Source organism: Argiope bruennichi, chromosome 10 (assembly GCF_947563725.1).
Source record: "Argiope bruennichi chromosome 10, qqArgBrue1.1, whole genome shotgun sequence".
Taxonomy (NCBI): Eukaryota; Metazoa; Arthropoda; class Arachnida; order Araneae; family Araneidae; genus Argiope; species Argiope bruennichi.
In genome coordinates, this window is record NC_079160.1 from 117125254 (window position 1) to 117138552 (window position 13299).

The following is a 13299-nucleotide window of genomic DNA, read 5'->3' on the forward strand; positions in this document are numbered from 1 at the left end:
TATTAGCACTATCAAAATCATAGGTTATATAAGACCAGGGATAAAATGTCCAAGAGCTCTTCCCACATTCTTTTCTGTGTGCTCGTCGCTTGTACATATGCTTGCTTCTTCAAAATGAAATAAAACGACGTCACGAAATCAAAAGTATCTTCACTGTCTTCAAACTCATTCTGCTTCACATAAAATAATGCTTACATATATATATATATATATATATATATATATATATATATATATATATATATATATATATATATATATATATATTAAAATCTAATTATCTAATTTAGACTAAATTATTTTCCTAATTTTTATCTCAATTCAGCACATATTAACTTCATTCTAAAATATTCTCTTATTTCCTGATCCCATTCCACTTTTTCCATTTAATTAATGCAACAGAAATCTCTGTAAAAATGCTTTCGTCAACAGTTCCCACGATCCGAGTGAAGGGATAAAAAATTGCTCACCTAAACAAATTCTTTTAAAGATCCCTATAATGTCCTTACCTAAATTCAACACGTGTAGGAAATCCCTACCAAAATATCACAGTATATATTCACAGTGGTAACATTTTCATTAGCTTTTCATTATTTTCGCTCTGTGTCATTCTGTATTGATGTGCTCGTCGCTTATGCTTTTACATGAATCATGCTTCCTGAGATGAAATAAAACGAATTTAAAAATTCAAAGTGTCTTCCAAAATTAAACCAAATAAAATATCCGGCCTGAAGATTTTCTCAGGCCGGATTTGTGTGTGTGTGTGTGTGTGTGTGTGTGTGTGTGTGTGTGTGTGTGTGTGTGTGTGTGTGTGTGTGTGTGTGTGTGTGTGTGTGTGTGTGTGTGTGTGTGTGTGTGTGTGTGTGTGTGTGTGTGTGTGTGTGTGTGTGCGTACGTGTGTGTGTGTAAGCTTATTTTGGTTGAAGCAGTAAGGAGACATTTTGGATTTTTTAATTCTCTTTAATATCCATTCCCAGAAAGCATAATTATTTACAAGCAGAGACGCGGACAAGGCACGTCCGCCAAAGTGCGGCACAAAAGCAGAAGTAAAGAATGAACAAAACAAATGATCACTAGTCTTATATAACATGGGATTTCCGGCCACGGGCCCATTGAATACACGTGTTGACCTTTGACAAGGACATCGAAAGGATCACTTTCACTTGATACGTATATTGATTGCGCAGTAATTTTTAAACGACTTCATACATGGAATGAGATCAGGAAATAAGAGAATATTTTACTATGGGCTAAATTAAGATAACGTTTTGGAAATTAATTTGGTTTAAATTAAGAGTTTAAAATATCATTATATAAAACTGCTTTAAATTTCAAACTTCTATCTGAAAGAATTTAAAACAGGAAAAGTATAAAATATCGTTAAAACGTTTCTTCTCTTAAAATAAGAAAATGTGAATTTCTTACTTTGGCTGAATTCCTAAACCAAGTTTATAAAATATTTCCAAAAAATGAATTCTCCTCAACTTTTTGCTTACCTCGAATTTACTGTCATGATTTTACATCATCAAAAATCTTTTCAAGCTGTCGGATCTCTGATTCCGTAGACATTTAAGGGGAAAGAAAATGCATGCAGTGTAGAGAAATTCTAATCGATTAAACTAGAAAAATATATAAAGTGATATTTTATTCATTTTGTGGGAGGACATGCTGTGATTCATAAATACGATTGTGGAATGTTTCAAAAGGAGAAAAAAAAAAAAACTGCACTCGCTGCAAATATCGAAACTGACAGGTTCTGTCAAGTTTTCTCTATAAAATCCGAAGTTGTATTGAAGTTTCAAGTTGCTACTACTTTTATAATCTTTTGAGTGGGAAAAACTTTTTGAATACCTTTATTCGATATTCCATATCGTAAATATGTTAATGTCATTTGCAAGTGATATGATTCTATGAAGACTAAAAGGATGAAATGGATTCTACGAATGCATATTATGAAATTTATTCCCATTGGCTTATTTTTTATTGTGACAAACAGTAATGTCATTATCAAGAGAACAAAAATAAATTTTTTTTTTACACTTTTTTATTAATACGTTGCTGCAAATTGCAGCCACAGCCGTCCGATTTTTAGCGATATGTAGGCAGATGACAGCTATAGCCTCATTTCTCTGGGTTTTGTATATTAATAGACAGATTAATGTGCAAAAAGAAGAATTTCTTTAAAATTCATGCATATTGAATTTACTTTTTTTCTATGAACTTACAATTAAAGATTTTTTAACCACAAAAGATATATTCCAAAATACCAATGTTGAAATAATTTTTTTCTAAATAAAAAATGATCATCATTCATAAAAATAAATTTGCATAAGAGTTCAATTTGACTATAAAATGTATTCTGTAAATTTAAAATATATTATAAGACCTTAATTTAAAAGTTTTTTCCTTCCGTTTGTAGCTTTCAATTAAGAGAGTCTGATAAAACTTTTTTAAAAATATAATAAATTTTAATTGATATTCGTAAAGTATATTTTCTGTATTAGCTAACCATCTTTGAAAATTTATATTAACTTAAGTAGAAAATTCTTTCAGAATAGAGAGCCATGGATTTAAAATTGTAATGCAAAGTTATAATGCAATAAAAGAAGTGAATTAATCCAACTAAAATGAATGTACATTATTCTTTTCTTCATTTATGCCTATGTAGATTAGATATGCATAACTGTATTCGAAAGTTCAAAATTATGTTTCAAAGAATGAGAATATTAATCGATTCATTTTTTTTAGCGTCACTTATTAAGAAGATTATTTTTCCTTCAATTTTACCTTGTCGTTCTCTCTATAATATATTATAATTTAAGACGCATTAATTAGGGAAAAAAAATATTTTTCCGCTTACGAAAATTCACCAATCAGAAAGAAAGAGAAATGAACTAAAAGTAATTTACGTCATTATTTACTATGAATTTTTAATTGCATGTGATGTAAGCTCAGATTGAATTTAAAAAAACATCTTAATCTATAAAAAGGCGACAAAATTAATAAAATTGGACGATTTTATTCAAAATTAATGTTCAGTTCCGTTCGATTAACGATGACATCCTATCAACACAGTTGATATTTTCAAGACCTGCTTCAAAAAATCGAAATTTTATACCGGATTTAAGGACATCGGTTGCATTTATTTACAATTTTGTTTTAATATTTAAAATTATATTTAAAAGAGTTCATTAATAACTTGCTTTAAATTAAATATATATTTAATAATATTTTTTAAAAAGCAAAAACATAATAATTACTGAAACATTTAAAAATATCTGTACATATGGAACACTAACGTACGTGGAACAGAAATCACCCTCATTACTTATTGTCTAGTGGCAAAAGTCAAATGTAAACAAAATATCGTATGAATTTTAGACTGCTTCATTGAATATATTTACACTTGCATTAAAATGAGCACTTCATTTAGTTAATTGATGGAGCTTCAAAATATTAAATGTTTTTGAAAAGACGTTTTATGCATTTTAAATGTTTTAGACTTTTTTACTCTCAACTGATTTAAACCAAAATTTGACACAGATTTATAATTGCAGTCACAAAATCATATGCCGAATTTGATATGTCTTTGTGTTTTTGAATTATGGCGTTTGCATGCTTCTTTAAATACAGACTGACGGATTATCAACCCCTTACTGAATTTAACTCAAAAGTTGATAGATGTATGCAATGTGGATATTAAATTTGCGTGCTGAATTTTATCCATATGGGTGCCTTCATTTTGTTTGTTAACCTATGTTCAAACAGTCCGACAGACAGATGTTCTCTGAATAGATTTTGCCGAAGATTTCATGGAAATCTGCAAATTTGGGCAAAGATCATATCAGTTTTCATTCGTCTAGCTTAAAGTGATTTTAAATTATAAACAAAGATATTGTCTTTTTCGAACTCAAAGAGTTCTAAAACTTGGAGATTCGTCAAAATCTCGAGTTCGAATTTTTTGTCGAGTCTCAGTATTCTGTATATGAGAATATACTAAAAAAAAATTACAATTTTTCAGCATGAATTCTGAGTGGAAAAATATTAGGAAGCATAAATTCAGATTTTCGGCTCTCTAATTATAAGAATCTAAAAATTTTTACCATTTTACAAATTACTTTATCAATTTTAATTGGAAAGACTATTAAGGCACTAATAAAAGGATAAAAAAAATTCAGCTGAGAAAAGTGAAATTTTGGAAAAGTTTTACTTCAAGGTGGATAATTGTAAAAGCTCCTAAAATAAGTGGAGAAATCACAAGGTCATACAGATTAAAAGCAAAGCAGACAGTCATCAAATTTTGTTGGGATTCCAGGAATATTTTTATCTGCAATAAGAAACGTGTGTGTGCGTATGATTTTTTTTTTTTTTTTTTTTTTTTTTTTTTGAACGATGTGGATTTGGAGCAGTTTTCTTTTTAAAGTAAAAATTTGGGAAATTAATTTAAATTTAAATTTTTAATCTTAATTAATTGAAATTTAAGCTGAATTTTGACGTTTTTCTTCGATAACTTCTGGAAATATCTCCACATTGCTCCAAATCTTAAAAAATATATTTTCTGAATTTGCCATTTATTGTCCCTTTTCTAATAATATATTACATTGTTATTCTGAAATTCAAAGCGTTTTCATTATTTTATCAAATATTTCTTCGGGTATTTTTCTTCCACTGAAATGCTGAAAGCTAAAAAGAGAACGTTTCTGTTTAATATCTAAGTCATTATAAGACGAATAAAAAATAGGGTGACATTACAATAGCACGAAATTCGAAGATGGATTAATCGGACATTATGTTTTTGATTACGATATGATGTCATGGGACCGGACTTCATGTGCACAGGACATATGTAAGACAATTAATGTATGGTCTGAAAATTTGACGAAATCATGAACACAAAGCTATATCTGAACGTTTGAAATGAAATTTAACCGGTATTTCCAATGAGTAACTATATGTCTGTAGCGGATTGTGATGAGCGGGAATGGAACCTTGTGGTTCGCAGCCCAGTAACATGACCACAATACAAAAGCACTTGCACATATAGAGTGACATTAACTGGCTTATAAGCTTTCACCTCAGACTCTCCCTCCAGTGAGTCGGAGGTGAGATGAACGATATGACTGTTAAGTGGTGGTGTTTCTAATGCTGTTGATTCTAATGCGCTGTTAACTGCCTTATAAGCCAGATAACAGCTACAAGACACGAGTACTTACTTTTGTCTTGTGGTCTTGTTACTGGGCTGCAAACTCATCAGCTGTTGCAGGGAGGGGGGGGTAAGAGCAATATAAATAAACAAAGCTGGGTTGTGTAACTTTTCACTTGATAGAATCATTCGCGTTTCTTCTTTTTCTCTCTTCTTTTTTGATTATTACTGAGTAACTGTAGTTTTTTTCTGATTTTATCGTCAGTTCTGTTGTATTTCGCGTAACTTTAGAATACATTTTGCGTACTTTTTATTACGGAAAGCCTTGGTTTCGGTTTATTATGGCAAGAAAATGCGATTTGTGAGAGGAAGAATGTGTTCGTATTGTGAATAAACTAATAATCTAAAAAAGTAGTAAAAATGAGGACGTTAGGACAAACTTTATTTTTTGCGATTTTTTTTTTTTCAAAGTTAGGCTTATTGACGCAAAACCTCCGTCCTGTGGGATGATTCCTTTCGCGTAAGCTCCATCTCGTGCGTGCGTCTTGGATAGAGGCCTCCGGTTCCGAAAGAGTTAACAAACTATGTTTCGCAAAACGAGAGGCGAAGAGACGCCGTGATGTCACATGCTGGATTAACTTTGATCAGTTTGTTTTGAGCGTTTGTTTGAAGCAAACCCTTATGTCTACACTGGAGAAGTTTTGGCTGGATAGCGTTGTCGAACACAACACCAAGGGGTTTTAGCAAGTGCCTGTAGAACTTCGATCATCGATATTTTGTCCCTGACCAAGATTGTGAGGCTAGAAGAAACGACATCAATAAGCTGGTGTATGAACATCGCCAAAATTACCGAAGAGCTTATGGAACTGTATTCTATGTCATATGTCATGGAACTGTATTCTATGTCATATGTCATGGAACTGTATTCTATGTCTATGTCAAAAAAAAAATGCAAAGGTGATTTGATGAGGAAATGAGGAAATAGTAGACACAACAGTGCAACAACTTCCCAGGTAAATAAAGGAGATGTTGAAAGCATAGGAAATTATTGCATCTTATGTTGAAATACATTAACTGATAAAGCAGAGCTGTGCGGGCTACAAATTCATTTAATAATAATGCTATATCTTATTTTCACCAGATTTTGAAGTGGAGCCAAAGACAAATGTCTAAACAATTTCCTTGTAAAAAAACATGCATTATAAATAATAAATTACATTATTACAAATTTACTTGAATATTTTTATTAGAATGGAATGCTTAAAGCAAAAAATGTGTTGTTGTTTGTTTGTTTTCTCCTAAACGCTGCATAAAATATGGCTCCTAATTTCTTTCTTCCCCTTTGAAACAAGGCGAACATTTTCTCTTCTTTCCCAAAAGTTTTGTTTCGAGGAATGTACAACACCAAGTTGAATGGTATCCAACTTCACTGCTTTTTGCACAACATTGTGCGATATTACAATACTCAATTTCAACAATAATGTGAATATTATTTAATATTACACGATATTTCACATTATATGTGTGCTTTTTTTCACTCGGGACTGGGTTGCGAACTTCGAACGCGTTCAGGTGTTTAATTGGAAATAAGAACATTCCTTTTTTCGTTCTCGGTTCCAAAATCGAGTAGTAGGATCCGGAGCTATTCGTCACTTTACCGTACCGGCACTGCAGGCCTCTTATGCAAAGAGTAAAACATCAAATCCCTCTAGCGTCAAGAAACAAGCTGAAATATCAACAACAAATGATTGTCAACAAAACCCTACTAAAACGAAACAACTGAGTAACAGTAAGATTTGAGTTCTTACATGCACAATCATAGTGGCAATTCTCATTTTTTTTTTAGTTTTTTTTATTTCTAAAATATAACTGTGTTACTTATTACAGAATTACCTTTCACATTTCTTTTATTTAAGAAAAAAAAAATTATGTTTCCTTTCAATAAAGAGGTCTGTTTTTATTTTGAGTATTTAATATAACTCATTTTTTCAATGGTATAAATGTAAAAACAAATTAAAATAGCTAATTATTAAATGCACTCTGATTATATTTAGTTTACTCAACTTTGTTGCTGTTTGTTTTAATAGTGAGCAAATGAACAGATTAGGAGTGGTACATTTTTAAATTTAGTATGATGACTGAAGTTCAGTTTTATTATAAATTGGAAAATTGCTTTGTAATAAATTATGTATGGCTAATTAAAAAAAGTAAAGAATAGAGTTTTAATTTATAAAGTCTTTTTTTTTTTTTGCTTTTATTTTTAGTGTTGTTTTAAATAAGATGATCAAGTTTTATTATATGTTTATATTATTTTTGTTGAAACATATATCTATCTGTAGAACTGTATATATATATATAGGAAGTATAGTTTTTTATTTAAAAAAGTAAAATATTTTTAAACTTAAAATGGGATTAGAAATCATTTCATTCAAAAGAAAAAAAAACTAATTTCTTAACCATAATTTGTTGAAGAGAAAGAGATAGAAATTCATTAATAAAAGGAATGCATTCTAAAAATTTATTGTTCTTAAAAGAATACATTATAAAAAAATATTAAATATTTTTTAAGAGAAATTTTATTTATGTTTAACAAATCTTCAGTTGTTGTTTTTTTGTTTGTTTTGTTTCCTCTCCCCCCCCCCCAAAGATTTTGCAGCCCTTTACCATTTTTTAAAATGTGTTTTTATTTATCTATACTTTATAATAACTATTTTTTTAACTTTAGCAGTTTGACCTCATTCAAATATAAAAAAATACTGACCTTTCATTTTCTGATATACATCTTTAGGAATATATTGCATTCAAATATATATATATCCTCTTTTTTTCAGTATTCTGTTGAATTTAAAATCTTTTGTCCAAGAGGAACAGCTAAAAATTAAAAAGTCAACTTAGAAAGACTTCTAAATAAAGGTAAATAAATATTACTTTTTTCTATTAATATTGGTTATATAAAAATTAAATGTTTTTTTTTTATGTATATATAAGTCTATATAAATTTAAGTTGCAAAGAAAGCTAAATTTTTGGAAAGAAACTTAGCTGTCAAAATTTCAGCTTTTTCAGGTGGAAATGGGAGATTTCTTAAAATTATATCTGGTTTATGTAATGTACCAATAAACTGGGTATTTTTTATTTATAAGTTTTCTTGGAATTTTTTTATTTCATAATGTTTGTCTTCTGTTATTATATACTTTTATAATGTAACATAAAAAATAACTTTATTGTTGAGAAATTGTTATTCCTTATATTTTCTGTATAGTATAAACTCTAAATGCTTGAAATTTCACTTTTAACTTATTATTATTATTTTATTTTTATAATCTAATGTTTCAAAATTCTTGCTTATAGCATACTATTACTTTCATTCTTTATTGGTTTATTAAATTATTTCAATTGTATAACTGTAACACCATAATTTATTTTTTATGTAAAAAATATTCAAATGAAGATATTTATTTGCTCTAAATTAAATGTTCCATTGATGCCCTCACTGATATATTTCCTTTTTAATGGAAGCTTTATGTAATGATTTTTTTTAATTAAATAGATGAACGTGAAGAATGAAAAAAAATTTGATCTCTAGAGCATATTTTACTTTGCAACTGATTATTATTCATAAGCAACAGATTATCCTTTTTTAATTAAGAGTTCAAAATCAATAATAACATAAGAGAATATTTGAACAAATTTCTAACATTTGCAAACAGTGAATTAAGTTCATAATCAAAAGCACATTCTAGTATTTCTTATTTTGATAATTTTTATATATCTGTATGTGTATTATGTTATGACTGTTTTTATATGACTCTATTATAATGTTACCTTCAAAATTCATTATTAAGTATGTTCACTGTTTGTTTGTGATACTGTTATGCCATTTATAAGTATATTGAGTTTAAAAGTATTTCCTCTCGTGTATGAGTATGTATAGAGGTATACATATACTATATGCTAAGTGTGTAAATATATGCCATGTATGTATGTATATATATATTAAAATAATATAGTTTTCATTAAAAGATTATTGGGTGGGCTTCTATTCTGCTTATTTTAGTTTAAATAATTTACACTTTCTGAAGTTATTTTTATTGTATTTACCTCCAAATTTGTCAATTTTTAAGTACCCATATGGTAAACTGTTTTACCACTTTAGATTAAAGATACAATCTCTTTGTAATTTCACTCCTCCCTAAACTTTTATGTCTTTCTTTGATCCCATAGTATAGCTCAAGTAATTGAAATAATAATAATTGTTTTGTGATGGTATTCTGACTACAATCTATGACTACATTGGCATAATTTTTCAGTGAAGCTAAATCAAAATGTTTCAGTGTTATACATTATATTAATTAATTATTGATTTATCAAACATTTTTTCATGAAATATGAATTTTTTTCACAATTCAATCTCAACCCCAAATGAATTTAAATATTTCAGTAATAAGAAGGATGAAAAAAGCAGTTTTTCAGAAGTGTAATTTATGCTTTTGTTATTTGTGTCAAAAAATTAAATTAAACTAGCAGGATATTTTTCTGCCACTTCGCTAGAATTTTTTATTTATTTATTTAAAGTTCATTAAAAATATGTGTTTTCTGATATTAAAAAAAAACATCAATTTTATATATTTTAAATTGAAGACAGATAAACTGAAATGCATGTCACCTTTGACTATTAAAATAGAGTGTAATAAATTAAACAATTTAATATTGTATGTAAAAAAAAATCTTTGAAAAGAAAAACTGTTTCTCATACATACATACAAATATATACGTAAGTCATATATACCTACAAAAAAAATGTACACAAAATGATAATGTTTAAGTGCATCTCAAAAGCTTAAAGTACTTAATTACAGATCACTTTCTAGAAAGTTTGTTTGAGCATATCACATTTAAAAAATGTCCAAGAAAAATCAGAAAATAATTTTAAAGAAAACAATAAAAAAAAAAAAAAAAACTTTCTTAACACAATCTAAGTAATGCGTAATTATAAGATCAATTTTTTTTTAATTATAAAACATTATAATGTTAGAATTATAAAATAATGTAAAACTTGCAAATGACAATTTATTTGGAATATTACTAGAATAATGTCCTAAAATTAATTAAAAAAATAATTGATATTAATTTGAATAATTTTGATATTGCATGTCTTCTTTAATTAAATGGAAAGCATAACTTTCACAATACTGCAAATAATAATAATAATAATAATTAATCATCTTGTGGGCTGGGATGCTCTAAAATTGTTAGCCCCTAGGCAGCTGCCTATTTTGTCTTCTTAAAAATCTAGCCCTTCAGTTAGCCATGATAAAAATCTTTTTCCATTTACTTGTTGAAATGTTACTTTTAGAACTGAATAGTAAATCTAAACACCAATATATTTTTTTTAAGTTGTCAAATTGTATGTTGTGGTTGTTCCAAAATTCTAGTTAAAACCTTGTCTTTATTTTGGAAGAATATTTAAATAATATGCTGTATTATTTTTCTTTTAGAAGGTATATCTTTCTATTAATTATTCTATAATTTCACTATTATTCAGCGTAATTGTCTAGCATGATAAACAAGTCTGTTGATTCAAAAGAAAATTTCATAAAGAGTTCTAAAATATTCTATTAAAAAAGTTCAATTAAAAAAATCTGTGAATTGAAAATTTCAATTATGCCATGGAAAAAGCCTTCATTATCTTTGTTTCTCTTCTCTAAAACTGACTAGTAATGAATTACTTGGAGACAATTTTCTACTTGGTACAGAATTTCAAACATAAATGGGGAGGGGAAGGTTTCAATTGTTGATTTATTGGGCAGGCTTTAACTTTTTATTGTTAATAAATAATATTGTTTATAATAAATAAATATTGTTGGATGTTATTAATAATAATAAATATTTAACATCATGATATTATAAATATTTTATTTCATTTAGATTTGAAAGTTTCTTCAAGAGAAACTTCAATGATGGCGGAGTTTTGCAGTGTGCCCTGATAACTGGATAGACTACTTGGTAACCACATCATTCCAGTAAAAAATGACAATGATTGGAAAGGGAGATGTCTGAAGACTCACAAATTTGCTTTGCATCAGACTACATTTCGATGGAGAAAACCATCAGAAAATAGTAAAAAATTGTGTTTCCAATTGAAATTTCAAAAATTTATCATTTCTTTAACTTTTTATTATTTTTTTATATACATTTGTGAATATTTATATACAGTGTACAAATGAAATGTTTCTGTTTGTCCTAAATAGTAAAGCATATTTCGTTTCATATGAAATATCTTCCAAAAATTCTGCTTCAAGAAATTATAAAGTGTAATATTGCCAGGATCTATTGCAAAAAAAATTTGAATTGTGATATAATTTCTGTTATTCATATATATTTTTTATAAATTTTAATACCCATGTACAAAAGCAAAATCATATGCTTGACTTTCTAAGCAATTTCCAGCAAACAAATCAAAAAATGGATATTTTGATACATTCAAACTGCATGGAATATTAGTTGGTATGAGCATTTATAATTCCGTTCACATACTAACACTAAAGTGAAATTGCCCGTTAGTGACTAAATATAATTTTCTTACCACGTACATAATAGAGAAAAATTATGCTTGTAATTTGAATATGAAAGCATATTCTTTGCACAAAATTGTATTCTTGATTAAGTGTATTGTCTGTATTATTTACAGAATTTATGGAAATATATGTTGATACGTATTGAAATTTAATTTTACATTTACAGACAAGATTGATGAAAATGAAATAAACAGTTGAAGTTTAATTGTGCATTTATATATGTATATGAAACAGATTTGTTTAGGAAGTCTATAATAAGGATTTAATTGACCTATCATTTTATTAAAAAAAAACATTTACAGATGCATACCACAGAGATGCCACTTGAATGTGATGTGTGTAATAAAACATTTTCTCAGAAGGGAAATTTAGTAAAACATGTACGCACGCATACAAAACAGCAAACATTTGCATGTGAAGTGTGTAATAAGATATTCTCTGATAAATGGAGTTTAAAGAAACATCTGTGGGTGCATATGAAAGAGAAGCCATTTGCATGTGATGTGTGTAATAAGGCTTTCTCTGTTAAATCGGTTTTAAAGAAACATATAAGAACACATACGAAAGAGAAACCATTTGCCTGTGATGTGTGTAATAAAACATTTTCACAGAAGGGAAATTTAATGACACATTTACGAACTCATACAAAAGAGAGACCATATGCATGTGAAGTATGTAATAAGACATTCTCTGTCAAATCAATTTTAAAAAGGCATTTACGAGTACATACGAAAGAGAAACCATTTGCATGTGAAATATGTTGTAAAACATTTTCTCACAATGGTAATTTAAAGACACATCAACGGACACATACAAATGAGAAGCCATTTGTGTGTAACTTGTGCAATAAAAGATTTTGTGCCATTTCGACTTTAAAGATACATTTACGAACACATACAAATTATAAACCATTTGTATGTGACGTTTGTAGTAAAGCTTTTTATCGGCTTGATGATTTAAAGAGACATCACCGTATACATACGAAGCAGAAACCATTTCCAGATGGCAATTGCAGTGAAGTTGCTTTTAAAGCAGGATGATTTAAAGAGACATTTCTGTGTGCTTCCAGACTAGAAAGTGTATCCAAGTATTATTTGGAGTTATTATCCAAGTATTATTGGATGACCTTTATCAACACATATGAAAAGAAAGAATTTCCATGTGGGGTATATAATGAAGCATTTTCTCAGAAGTGGAGTTAGAAACATAATTGCAGGTACATACAAATGAGAAACCATTTGCAATTAAATTTTGTAGTAAAGTCTTTCAAACTGCATTCCATAGCCAATAAATAAACATTGCACCTATAATTCATTCCTTTTATTGACATATACTTAGAACAAATAATAAATCTTTCACATACATAGTTTTAAATAAATTATTTGTACTATACACAAGTTAACATTTAAATGGAATGATGTTTGAATCATTTAGTTTTTTTATTTGTCATTTTGACTCACAAACTGTTTGAGACACTTAATTGCTTCTAACATTCCGTTGTATAATAGCGAACATTGATATGCTGCTGTTGATTCTTGTAATTTACATTGTCCAAAGTACATTGTCCAATACCTATTTCA

General features: G+C 28.2%; 1 long non-coding RNA gene across 1 annotated transcript; it reads left to right on the forward strand.

Annotated features, from left to right (window-relative positions):
* The first annotated feature begins 6795 nt into the window (after positions 1-6795).
* On the forward strand, positions 6796-12183 carry LOC129987422 (uncharacterized). Its single transcript, XR_008785582.1, has 3 exons — positions 6796-6932; positions 7975-8056; positions 11070-12183. It is a non-coding gene; the product is annotated as an uncharacterized LOC129987422 (long non-coding RNA).
* Positions 12184-13299: the final 1116 nt, after the last annotated feature.